The sequence below is a fragment of the Octodon degus genome, unplaced genomic scaffold (genome assembly GCF_000260255.1).
Source record: "Octodon degus isolate 3935 unplaced genomic scaffold, OctDeg1.0 scaffold00073, whole genome shotgun sequence".
Classification (NCBI taxonomy): Eukaryota; Metazoa; Chordata; class Mammalia; order Rodentia; family Octodontidae; genus Octodon; species Octodon degus.
Genome location: NW_004524649.1, coordinates 1,036,296 through 1,050,229, shown reverse-complemented (window position 1 = coordinate 1,050,229; position 13,934 = coordinate 1,036,296).

The following is a 13,934-nucleotide window of genomic DNA, read 5'->3' as shown; positions in this document are numbered from 1 at the left end:
TGTGTGGAACCGACTCATGCGCCTAGCACAGCTGAATGCTTTTTCCCTCCCCTCCCCTACACCTCCCTCTCCATTCATCTCTCGGTCCCCTTCCTCTTTGCAAAAGATCTCCCCGTTTCCTATTATCCACCTTTTATTCTGCTCTTTGATTCACTTATGCTCTAGGTTTCTCCTATATATATTAAAAAAACATGCAATATTTAAGCTTGTGTGTCTGGTTTATTTCACTTAATATTATGGCCTGCAGATGCATCTATTTTCCTACAAATAACTCAAGTTTATCCTTCTTTATGGCAGAGTAGTGCTCTACTGTGTATAAATACCATGTTTCTTTCTTTTTTTTAATGTATTTGGTACAGGGTCTTACTACGCAGCTCGGACTTGTAGTGATGCTGTTTTCAGCCTCCCCAGAGGTGTGCACCACCATGCCTGGCTTTGGTGGCTGGCTCAGCATGTCGGGGATTGAACCCCGGTCCCTGCACTTGCCTAGGCAGGCGCTTAGTCCACTGAGCTATCTCACTGGCCCTTACATACCACGTTTTCCATACGCATTCGTCTGTTGATGGGCATAAAGGCTGCGTCCAAGACTTAGCTGTTATGAGCTGTGCTGCTGTAAACACAGGTATGCAGCGATCTCTGTAACATGACGCCTAACGCCCTTGAGAAGCTATGTAGAAGAGGAACAGTATAGCTGTGCTTCGGGGACTGCTTTATTTCACTTAAGTGTGAAATTGTGTGAAACTTCAGCTTTTGTCCACGTCCAGACCCAAGTCGGATGTCCTCCTTGGGAGACTCCTGGGTCCCAGGTTTCCATGAACATCCCCATGCACAGTTGTGATGGATTAGATCAGTAGAGTGGCATTCAGCTGCCGTCCTCTCCCCTCCACCAAGGTGGGGGCGGGCTGGATAAAAAGACCTCTGTGCCTTGGCCTTCCAGGTGTCTGACCCTCAGGCTGCCATGTCCCCAATCCACTTGGGCAAAAGTCATCTCATGAGCATATCAGATATGCTAATCAGTCCATCTCATTAGCATATCAGATGTGCTCATCAGTCCCCCTTATTCCAGAGATCTCAGGCTCCACACCTGGAGCAAAAGGGGACTAGAACCAAACATGCCAACGAAAGATGCTCTGATTCCCGGTCTAACTCAATTCATTACAAGGACTTTAGAAGTTCTTTGCTAGCAACTGGGCACACCCACCAAATACACATTTCTTTTCCAATCACAGTATCACAGGGAAATACCACTGAGCCCTCTACATGATACACATGGCAAAGTAGGTACGGAAGTGCTGAGATGGTGCCCATGACTGACCAAAGGGCAAGGCACAGATGCACAAGGGAGTCCCCTGGCTCTGTCGCCTACCATGCATCCTGCAGGAGCTGAGTGTGATGAGAAAGACCAAATCATTTTTATTATGCTACAGGCTGATTCCAGCCCCCCTATTACGACCCTTCCTGAAACAGGATCTCATTTCAGTCCCTGGATACAGCCATTTCTCAACCTTACTTCAATTCCATGAGTAATTCTGCCTGTTAAAATCTGAGTCTGTTTGTTCTGTATTTCTGTCTCTTAGAACACAGAGAACCATTGCCCAGGATAAATTCCAGCTTATCATTTCCACCTTGCTGAAATGTCCCCTCCACCAGGAAGCCCTCCCTGATTTCACAGCATTGCCCAAAGGGTCTTCTGTCTTTGCTGAATGTCCTCCCGCAGCACTCCTGTGTCTTGTGGAAATAGCTGTTTTGTGTGTTGGCTGCACTGCTTGCTTCAGAGGCTTCAACACTGGGCCTTTCTCTGTGTGTATTCCCCGCCTTGTCCACAACAGACCCTGTAAATAGCTGTGCTGCTGAACGAATGAGTAAATGATTAAATGGTAAAGTGTCACCTTCCTCTGACAATGGATTTATATTTAAATAGGGTAAGAAAAACAAAGAGCTGTAGCAGGCACGCAGCTGCAGGGCCCTGGCTGGCATTCTCTGCTTTGACTCAATAGCAGCAAGGTGTGTGGGCAGGAGTGGCCACCGGAGACAGGTGGATAATAGGGTGGGTGGCTTTCGCCATCCTGGGTGGCCTGGCCAGGCCCGGTCCCCAGTGCCCACTGCCATTCCCAGCTCTCGCAGGACCTCAGAGACAATGAGGGATAATTTGTCTGGGGACAGCAGGGAGGAAGCTGGGGCTGTTTTCTTCCAGCTGGCCACAGCTAGCCAAGTGCGTCTCCTAATTGAGCCCTCTCTTCCCAGCCACTGCTAACAGATGTGTACAAATGCTTGGGATTTAACACCTGTCTTATTTTTCTCATTGCTGAGACAAAATACCTGACACCTACAAAGGAGGAAAGGTTTATTTTGACTCACAGTTTGTGGAAGTTTCAATCCACACTGGCTGGCTCCAAGGCAGGAGGGCATGGCAGAGGGGTATTGCAAAGGAGAAACAGTTCATGGTGGGCAGAAGGCAGCAGAAGCAGCAAGCAGCAAGTGCTGGCAGCAGCCCTCTTTCTGTTCCTTGTAATCTATCCCAGCAACATTCCCTTAGGGGTAGCACTCATACTCAGGGTTGGCCTTCCCATTATCTATGCCCAGATTTATGCCAAACAAGTCAGTGGTCCAATTTAGTGATCACACACCTTGATCCCTGCATCACACACTCTAGATCCAGCCACCTCTGAAAAGCATCATCTATGACCCATGATGCTTTGAGGGACATCTAGACACAAGCCATAGCAACTCCTTTCTGTTAGGTACCAACCCATGCAATGGACCAGACAAGGCACTCTGACACAAGAAGATTTACTGGAGGTAGGAGCAAGTGGGCTGACTGTCTAGCAGACCAAGACAGCCCTGAACAAAAGGGGACAGGGCATTTTATAGGATTTTTAGGGGAGGGTGTTTGAGGGCTGGAACAGCCGAGAGAGAGCTAATCTTGGCAGGGCTACCTGGTCTGTGGGGGACTTTCGATGTTAACAAAGGGAGAGTTTCTGTAGTTTTGTCCTGGCTCAGGCCCAAGGTACAAAGTTGGGCAGAATTGTTTCTGCAGTTCGGCCCTGGCTCAGGGCCAAAAGGAAGAGAGCCTTGGAGTAAGGGGGAGGGTCCTGACTTACCACTTTCCTATCAAAAAGAGGGGAGGTGGAGAGCATGTGAAAGAGAAATGCATAGGGAAAGAAAGGAGTGAAAAGATAAAAAGAAAAATGACCACAGCCTTGGCCGATAAATACTACCTAGCTGCTGTGATTGCCTGGCACTTAGCTGAAATGTGACATCTTTTACTTCATTGAACTCCCCTGTATATGTGCCCAGAGATCCCCGTAGCACCCTTTTTGTACAGATGGGAAAGGGAGAAGAGTAAAGAACAGGTCAAGGCAGGGCTTTTCTAAAAATTCATTTCACAAGGAAGGACCAACGGAGCTCTGCCCTAGGACAGAGTATGCTGTAGCTGCTCACTGAGCAATCACCGCGGGAGATTCTGAAGAAACTGGGCCTGTGAAATAAAGGCAGCATTGTCCACCGTAAGGGGAAAAGCACACCTTGCAAAGTGACGGGGTGGAGCTGTTAATTTTTCTCTTCTGAGTAGAGTCATGCCTTGCTCCTCAACTACCCTGAAACCAGTCCACTTCGGTACTTGACTCATTTTGACACCAAAATTTTTTCCTGGTACCTGTTGTTTGTGTGGTACCCAACACACAAGCTAGAACTTGGCAGTGCTGCCTGCCTCCTGCCTCGCTGCCCTTGTAGCCAAGACAATTCTTTTGGCACTTATGTTGTGTCCTCTTCACGTCTTCTGGAACCAGTCACCCACTATGGACACACAGGAATTCCGGAAGGATATCTGTTCCTGGAGGATATTACTGGGGATTTTCTTGGGAAATAGAAGATCAACCCAAACTCCTCAAAACATTTTTAAAATAAGAATTTACTCATCTTGGTCAGGGGAAATAGCTCAGTGGTTTAAGCACCTGCTTGGCAAGTGCAAAGACCTGGGTTCAATCCCTGGCACCACATGCTGCACTGGCCTCATGCCAAGCTGGCCGCCAAAACTGGGCATGGTGGCACACGCCTGTAATCCCAGGCTGAGACAAGAGGATCACTATGAGTCTGAGCTGTGTAGTGAGACCCTGTACCAAATAAATAAATAAACAAAATCTTTTTAAAAAAGAATTTACTAATCTCATTGTAAATTATATGTAGGAGGAAAACAGTTGTATATGCAAAACATCTTACCATCCTTAAGGATGAGCCATGTCTCCCAGGTTTCTCACAATTTTGTACCAGGTGATTGGGCCAAGGAGTGGGGTCAAGACATTAGGTTTAATCAGCTGGGGAAGTTTTTATGTTAAAAAGCCTTTAATGTGATTGGCCTTTGGAGGGGGGAATACTGTTCTGACGTCACATGGGCATAACAGGCCTAAGGTGTTCACTGACTGTCAACTGACAATGGTTCCACTTACAAGGCTTCCGCTTCAGAGTGATGCCGAGCTGCCATGTCTTCAGCAGCAACAATGCAACCAACTTTGAATTTTAATTTTTTTTCTTCCAGGCTAGCAATGTTCCACGCAAGGCTCAGTTGTGATGCTACTCCGTGGCAGCAAACAGAGCCCTGTCAGCCCCACAGTCATGAGGGGAAGTCATGACTCTGATGTGCTGTGCTGCCAAGCTGGGGTGCTGGAAGACGAGATGGATTCAACAGACTTCCCAGTGATGGTATTTTCAATGTGAGATGGGTTCCTAGGGATTGTAGCCCTATTGTATATCAAGGGGCATCTGTATTTGGTCTGTTAATTATCAAATGACCCCAACACTTGGCATCTTAAAGTAATGCACGCTTATTATTTTATACCTCAGGCATAGCTTAACTGAAGGCCTCAGTCCTATCATCAATTTTTTTTTATGTATTTAGTACAGGGTCTACAGGGTCTCACTGTGTAGATCAGACTTGTAGTGATCCTTCTGTTTACAGCTTCCCAAGCTCTGGGATTACAGGTGCGTGCCACCACAACCAGTCTCAATCACCATCTCAGCATGCCCCTGGGGTGGAGCTGCCATGGCAGGCCCTGGGATCAAACCCCCAGCCCTTGCATCTGCCTAAGCAGGCGCTTTAATCTACTGAGCTATTTGGCCAGTCTTCATCATCAATATCTTAATAATGCTGCCTCTAAAAAACTGATCAGCAAGGAGATTTTGGAGCCACAGAGGAAAGTGATCGATGATGTAGAGTGTGCCTAAGGAGAGTCACATGGAGAGAAAACATTCTCTCAAGCTTTCACAGAGAGCAAATTGGTCAAGCAATGGCCGGGACTCATTCACATGGCTGACACTGACAAAAGATCTACAAACTGCGGTATAGGGTTTCAGGTTAAATGCTCAGGAGCTTTGACTGACCTTATCAGATACAAATGTTACATTTCTTGTTATATAAGTCTTGCTCTTTCTTGGTCTTAATCATCCAGCAGAAAAGTATGAAAATGAAGTACGAAAAGTAAAGCCATATTAATATGATGAGCTGTAAAATGCTCTAGAGAGTCAACAACTTTGGACATTGACAGTTTTATGGAAAACACACTACTATTATGGGCTACTGGACTATATTTGGATATTTTGCTGAATTCATGCACCTACAGCATTTAAATGACAATGCAATGCCCTTCTCTGACAAAACTAACAAAAAGGGGGGATACAAATGAACGACCATTTTGTATCTGTATACTCAAAATAGTTAGGATAGATATACAGCTGTATTCTCTTAATTCAATGAATAGAGAGGTTTGTTCTAATAGTGTTTGAGACAGGATATCATGTCTGCATCTTGTACAATGAACAACCACTAAGACAACAATATGCACTGAATTATTGAAAATGAACTAGTACTAGAAACTGTCTCATTGCTATTTTTCTCAATAAAAATATTTTTAAAAAGAAATTGATAAGATTTGTACTAATATTGTTTAGACAAGAGATCATGTCTGCACCTACTATGAATAACTACTATGAAGACAACAATATGCAATGTATTAATTATTGTAACTATCCTACTAACCTGTTTTGAAACTGTCTCATTGCTATTTCTTTCTTATTAAAATTAACAAAAAAATTTTTAAAAAAGAAATTGATCAGGGATATGATTTCATCAGAAAGATCAAATGAGGAAGGGTCTATTCCTAAGCTCATTCACAAGGTTGTTCTCAAGATTCAGGTTCTCATGGACTGTTTTCCAGAGACCCCCCTCAGCTCCTTATCACTTTGGCCTCTCCAGAAGTCAACGCAAAACATGGTGGCCAGAGCCTCACAGAACAAGCACACAGAGAAGAAGAGCAGCAGAGCAAGGTGGCCATCTGTATTTTTATGATCTAATCAGGAAGTGACACCTCCTCATCACATTTAGTCAGTCTTTTTATGACCTAGTGAGGAAGTGATACCCTATCACATTTAGTCACAGTCTTTTTATGACCTAAGAGGAAGTCATAAACCATTACTCCACCATATTCTAGTTGTTCTAAGGGATTCACTAGATCAAGTATCCACAAGAGGAAAGAACAGAGATCGGAAGAACTTGAAGACCAGGAAGCAGGATCCTTGGGACCCACTCAGAAACTACCACTACACTAGGACTGAGAGGCTATCTGGCTTAGTAGTTCATCTCAGAGTCAAACTGCCTGGTTCTAACTCTGAGCTCTGACAGTCCCAGCTGTGTGGCCTCTCTGCCTCTGTTTTCTCCTCTAGAAAAAGGGCACAATATTTTATATTCCTCTCACCATCTACCTCGCATGATCATGACAGTAATATAATATTTTGCCTCCTCGTATCCATGGGGGATTGGTTCAAGGACCCCCTGCAAATATAAAAATCCAAGGATTCTCAAACCCTCTCTGTAAAATAGTGCTGTGTTTGCATAGAACACGACACGTGCTCCCACAGATTTAAAATCACCCCTCGACCAAGCTTCGTACCTGATACAGAGTACACGCTCTGTGCGCACTTGTTATACGTCATCGCTGGGAAATAAGGACAAGCCAGGCAGTTCTGTGTGTGTCCAGTACAGATGCAGTTCTTCTTTGAACAGTTCTGGTCCTGAGTTGGCGGACAGCACAGTTGCAGGTCCCACGGCCAGTGAGTAGTGACTAAATACCTTGGCATTGCAAGTTTTGAAAACTATTAAAATGGAAACTTTGCTACTACAGTGTGCTGTGTAGCTGGTAGACAGCCGATGCTGGAGATTGTGCAAGGAGCCAGGCCCTGCGCTGCGGTGGCCCTGGGTCGCCCATGTCGCCCCTGAGGAGGAAGGGTTAGCACATCGCTGCCAGCTCCCTTCCCTGACAGCAGAAGCCCTGAGCACATACAGACACCGAACTCAGCACTTTTGCATCTGAAAGCTTTGGAAAAGCCTTGAGCTGGGGGAGGAAGAAGAGAGTTGGGCAGAGCTGGCTGGCAAGATGCTGGGGTGGTGGAAAAAAATGCTTCCAAGGCAGAAAGGATTAAACAGCAGCTCTCCCGGGCTATGGGTAGGCTGCCTGCAGAGATGGCCACCCATTCTAGAAGAGAGGAAGAAAATCTACAAGTGTGAAGTGGAAGCTTCACCAATGAACTAGTCCCCCTACCTGAATGAAAATAGCACTTTCACTTTTTTTTAAAAAAAATCTAAGCTTCTAAAAACTATTTTGCCAAAAATAGTAGGTCAATTGAACTGGAGGAATGCGTATTTTCGTGCCGCATGATTATCTGGTAGGCAGAATGAGGTGGGGGCTGGCATCTCGGCTTCCAGACATTGAGCCCTCAGCGGGGTCGTCAAAACAGAAAAGGGTGGATTGCTCTGTGCTTTAGAATTCATCTGCAGCAAGAATTCAGGGCTGGACGTAGCGTTGCTCTACGAGTGAGTTGGAAGGGAAAATTCAGGTTAACCCAGGGTGAAAGCCAGGCATGACTGGGAGCAGAATGCTCTCTGCAGGTGTCTTATGCAATTTATGGATAGAGGTTGTCAAATTTGCAGCCCTGACCAATCGCCTTTGCTAGCTCAGGATGTGCAAGTGACTGCTCCTGTCTACCAGCCCCACGGGAGTGGGACAGACTACACTGCCCGGCTGTTTTTGCAGTTCATGGTGGTCATGTGACAGAGACAGGGGAGCAGAGTTCTTGGGTGCCTCTTCTAGATCTGGACCTTAAGGACGGGACTTGTCTTGATGTTGGCCTGGCTGCCTGGTGGGCTAGCACATCCTAGCCTCTAGGGAGCACTGTTATGGTACACGTACGGCAGTTGCCCTACCAGAAGGCTGGACTGCAGTGTGGCCGCCTCAAGGGTGTGATGGGGGCCTCATGAGAGGTAGTGAGGGTTAGGTGTAGGTTTAGGATTATGGTTAGGGGTCAGGGTTAGGGTTAGGAGTTAGACGTTGGGGTTATGGTTAGGGTTAGGGTTAAGGGTTAGGGTTAAGGTTAAGGATCTCACAGGGTTAGGAGTTAGAGTTAAGGAGTTAAGTTTAGTGTTAGGGTTAGGGGTTGGGGTTAGGGTTAGTGTACTGTTAGAGGTCTCATATGGTTCGGGATTAGGGTTAGGGTTGGCAACAATGGCCAGCATCCATTCTCCTACCACTTCTAATGGTGGAGTGTGAGCAGGTGGGTGAGGAGTGAGTGTACGCTTTCAGCACAAAAGTGAACACTTACACTGCTGGACTCTGATTTAGAAGGCTGCGGCAGCAAGGTCGCCAGAGCACCTTGAACGATGCTTGAACGATGGGGTTTCTCATCCCTCAGTCCGGCTCACGCAGACCAGCACAGCAGCTGCTTACAGCTCAGACCATTATGGCAACCCCATTCTGGCTTCTCAAGTTTTTTCTTCACAGTCAAAGTCTTAGTCCAGGGCCGGCCAAATAGCTCAGAGGATTAAAGCACCTGCAAGCAGGCGCAGGAGCCAGGGGTTTGATCGCCGGGCCTGCCAGCCGGCTCTGCCCCAGGGGTGCACTGAGATGGCAGTTGAGACTGGGAGTGGTGGCGCGCGCCTGTAATCCCAGCTCTTGGGAGCCTGTAAACAGGCAGATCACTATGAGTCCCATCTAGTAGTGAGAACTTGATCACCCTGCAGACCCTTCCCTAAAATACAAAAAAAAAAAAAAAAAAAAAAAAAAGTCTTAGTGCATTCTCTATAGTCCCCGACACCGGAAATCCTTGCACATCTGTGTCCACAGCTCCACCAGTCGAGACTGCCTAGAAGTACAAGCAACCCTCACACCCATGAATAGATGAATGGGTGAGCAAAACGAGGTACCACCAAATATTATTCAGCCAAGAAAATGGGACAAGTCTGGGACACATGCTCCAACATAAATAAATGCCACACAAAGGATTCTGGATGGTGGTCATTGTTAGGGTTTATGTCTAGTTGCCTCCCAAAGCCTCAGGCTTCCGGACTTCGGGGTTGATTACTGTGGGTGTCAATGCTGCACCCACCCTGGGGCAGGTCATTTGCATTACAATGTGAGGAGGGGACAGAGGCTAGCTGGCTGCCTGGGCTGCTGGCACTCCCTTTACTTTCTTGCTCTCTGACACTGCCAGGAGAGGTTGCTCTCTGCCCTGTGCTGCTCTGCCTTGGAGCCAGCTGAGTATGGACTGAAACCTCCAGTAACTGTAAGCTAAATAAACCTTTCCTTCCTTCATTTTGGGTGTCGGGTATTTGTCCCAGCAATGAGAGAAGAGTGACTAGACAGTAAAGCACACCTGCCCTCCCAGCTACTTGGGAGGTTGAGAGAGAAAAATCTTAAGTTCAAGACCAGCCTGGGGGTGAGGTGGGGAGATAGCTCAGTAGAATGAGTGTTTGCCTGGCAAGCACAGGGTCCTGAGTTCAATCCCCAGTACTACCAAAAAAAAAAAAAAAAAAAAAGACCAGCCTGGGGAACTTAGAGCCTATGTAAAAAGTATAAAAAAATGGTAACGGGTACAGTATCACGCAGGACACAAAACAATTAGCTCATAATGAAGCAAGCCAGACACGAAACATTCATGTTCTGTGATGCCCGTTTCATGTCCAGAACAGATGAATCCAGGGAGACAGGACGCAGACTCCTGCATGGGGGTGCAGGGGGTGCCGGGGGTGCCCACGGCTCCCAACACCCACCTAGTGCGTGCCAGGTTCCTCTTTAGGGGATGGGATTAGATAGCCGCAGGCATCACATGCCTTTACTGTGCTAAGTCTGTTCACTTGATTTCCCTTTTTTTTTATTAGGACACATTCGCTCTCATCATGGGGTATTAATGTTTATTTCCTCTGCCCCTCCGCTCCTCAGTCCCCTCCCCCACTGTCTCTCATAGCAGCTCCCAAATCCGAAGCAACCTGGACGCCAAGGCTTGACCTTTCCAGGTGAACTCAGTTCCATGTTTCTGGGGTCCCCACCCAGATCACACAGCCAGGCTCATCAGGGGACATGAGCCACAAACTAGTGCCATCCCCAGCACCTGCGGTTTCCTCTGATTTTATGCCCAGGGGCTCCGAGAGCAGAGCACTGGGCCCCAGGGGCACCGTCAACCTTCCAGCTTCCTTGCTGCAGCCAAAAGGGAGATGCTTGCATCCCTGCTGCCGGGCTGACCTCATGTGGAAGATGCACAAGGAAGATCCACGGTTCCTCACCATCCCGAGCCTCTCGGAACGAGCGGGAGCCGACAGGGGCTGAGCCACGCCTTCCCAGCCTCATCTCCCCCAGCCAGGCTGCCTGGAAGTCCAGGTGAAGCAGTAAAGCAGTGACTCTGAGGATCGCCTCAGGGGTCTCTCCCGGGGCTACCCCAGCACAGGCTCCTGTCCCAGGAAGGTGACCAGGCCCACTTGTTTCCCACCCACCAGAAGGAACCCTCAGCACTGAAGACTAAGCCTGAGGGCACAGAGAACTTCTCTCCATCCTGCCCCAGCCCACGGGTGACACTGTGCAGTCACCAAGATGGAGCAGGAGGAGGGGGACATGTGGGAGAAAGGAGAGAGACCCTGAAAGGGATGAGGAGGCAGAGAAAGAGACACTGGTAGGGACGGAGAGAAAGAGAGGAACAGAGATACCTAGGACAGAAGAAGAGAAAGGTGGGGAAGATACAGAGATATTAAAGACAGAAACAGAGACAGGGAGCTCCAGCTGCAGCCTCAGCACCTCTAGAAATGGTACTGACAAGCCAGGCATGGGGTGCACGCCTGTCACCACAGTGCTTGGAGGCTGAGGCAGGAGAGCACCGGGCTTCTGTCAAAGCATCAATCAATGACAAGGGGAAGCTGAGCCAGGCTGGCCCAGGATGGGCGAGCACCAGAGACCCACAGCTCTGCAGTTCCGACGACAGATGGACCTGCAGTCAGGCTGCTGCCTGGGTTCAAGTCCTACTTGGGCACTGTGTGGCCTAGGACAGACTGCCACCTCCCCCGTGTGAGGCAGCAGTGTGTGGGGCTGTCGCAGGTTTACTTAGCCAGTTCCTGCATGGTGGTTAGCAAAACCTCCACACTGCAGGAGTCCAGGGAGCTGTAGACCGTGTAGGAAAACCGTGCCCTGGAGTTGTGCGAAAGAGCAGTGACAGCTGCTGCCACTGGCAGTGCCTCCATCTGCTGGGCTGTTTGTGGTGACAACTGCCAAGCACCACTTGGATAAAATGCTGGTTCATCTCAGGAGTGGACCAGAGACAAACACCCAGCTAGCGAATCCAGGGGCTTGGGGTGAGGCACCCCTCTTATTAGTGATTTGTTCACAAATGGGCCAGTGTGAACCGACACGGCCTGATAGAAAAGCTCTCCTGGGGCTTCTGGGAAGGAAACGCTTCGCTCTAAGGAAGCCATCCTGGGAAGCCAGGGAGCATTCAGCATCGGTCATTTCGTCAGCCTGTTTCGTTAAGCAACTGCTATACGTTTTGCGTTGGAAGCAACAAAGGCAGGATTCCAAAGAAGTTCAGTAACGGGTCGCCTTTGTTGAGTCCCCTATGGTGTTGGCCATGGTCTGAATGTGGCCCCCCACATCTGGGTCTGGAACGTCCCCTGTTAAAAGCTGGCTGCCAAGCTGGCGGCCCTGCAGTTGCAAGAAGGTTGCAAAGGTGGCGAGAAGCTGGGACAGCGCTGGTGGTTAGGCCCTGGGGCTGCTCAGGACGCAGGCCTAACTGCTGTGTTTCTCAGCATTCACACCCCTCCATGCAGCTTCATTTCTACTTCCCATTCTCCTCTACTCTCCCCCTAATTTGTTTTCTTTGCTTGAGGCAGGGTCTCCCTGCGTAGCCCAGACTGGCCTCACGCTTGCAGCGATCCTCCTGCCTCAGCGTCCCAGTGCAGCTGGATGGCAGGTGTGCGCCACCATACCTGGCCTCTTCCCCTGATTTCTTAGTCTGTTGTACAAGTCTACTTTGCTGCCCCCCACCACCACCAGATTGGAAACCTCAGAGCTCTTCCTTCACCTCTGATACTTCACTTTTATTTTTAAGAATCTGTAAATTCAAATAGGGGGGGGGGGAATCACATCTTCATTTTCGCTATCTCTAGCTGTAACCACGCGTGCAATCAACAGGTTGCAGTGACATTAGCAGAGCTCACAGTGCTGGGTCTGTTATCAACAAAGACCACGTTTTCCTGTCACGCTGCACTCACGATGGGTTCCCTAGAATCGGCTCTCGCCACAATCCAGGAGCCCGTGGCCTGTCACCCGCGCCTGTGTGCGGGGTTACTAAAGGAGCACATTGGTAAGGATGTGCCAACTCTATTATCTAAAGTAGTCTCATAGGTCAGGTTCAGAATAAGCGGCTTTCCCTATTGAAACCTTACGCCTTAAAATGTGGAGAGAGGCTCTCTTGACTACTGATTCTTCTGAAATATTTCTAGAATCCTCTCCTTTCTCTTATTACTAAAGCTGTTGTCCTGGCTCAGATGTCTCTAGCTTCACTGGTCTCACCTCCCTCCAGCCCGAACAACACAATAAGACCCTGTCTCAAAAAAAGAAAAAAATCCACAGCAAAATTATTAACTAGAATTTAAGACTGGGTATGGTGACGCATGCCTGTAATTCCAGCACTCGGGAGGCCGAGACTGGAGGATCACTGTGACTTCAAGACTATCCTGGGCTACAAAGTGAGCTCAAGGCCAGCCTGCATTGCATAATGAAATCCTATCACAAAAAGACAAAAATAAATAAAATTTTTTAAAAGCCTAGAATTTATACTGATGAGTAGGGTCACCAGCAAAAATTAGAATCAAAAGCTCACAACTCGCTTCTTTGACCTACTCATGTCTTTTTATTTTCTTTATGTATTTAGTACAGGGTCTACAAGACCTCACTATACAGATAGGACTCATAGTGATCCTCCTGTTTTCAGCCTCTCAAGCCCTGGGATTACAGGCACACACCACCATGCCGTCTCTGTCTCCACCTCAGCATGCCCCGGGGGTAGGGCTAGCACAGCACACTGGAGATGGAACCCCAGTCTCTGATCCTGCCTAAACAGGCTCTTTAATCCGCTGAGCTATCCAGCCAGGCCTACCTATGTCTTAAGATCTAAACCTGTTACCAATAAGCCAGGGGATTATGCAAGAAAATGAAAATTTTGTTTTTTCTCCAAAAATCAGAAGACGTAGCTCAAGAGTGCCTGTGCCTGCCCCGGACCCCCTGGCAGCACTCATCTCCTGAGCAGAGGCCACCTCGTTCAGAGGGGCGGTGCCTCCCCCCTTGACCCAGCCCTTTGGGGCAGACAAGCAACCCATGGCTTGGAACTTGCAGCTACTCCGATATCACATGAAACCCATGACCTGAGAGGGGCTGTGATGACCCAGGCTGGGCACCTACGACAGGTAGTGTCTGGAGGACCCATCGCCTGTGTGACTGTGCTCCTGAGGAGCCTCCTGCAGCCCACAGGAGTGTCCCCATCGAGGAAGTCCCACGGCCATGAGTAGACCACAGAGGAGCCCAGCTGGCTCTGCCTACTGATTTTTCTTGGGTGGCCTTGACATAGCCAGC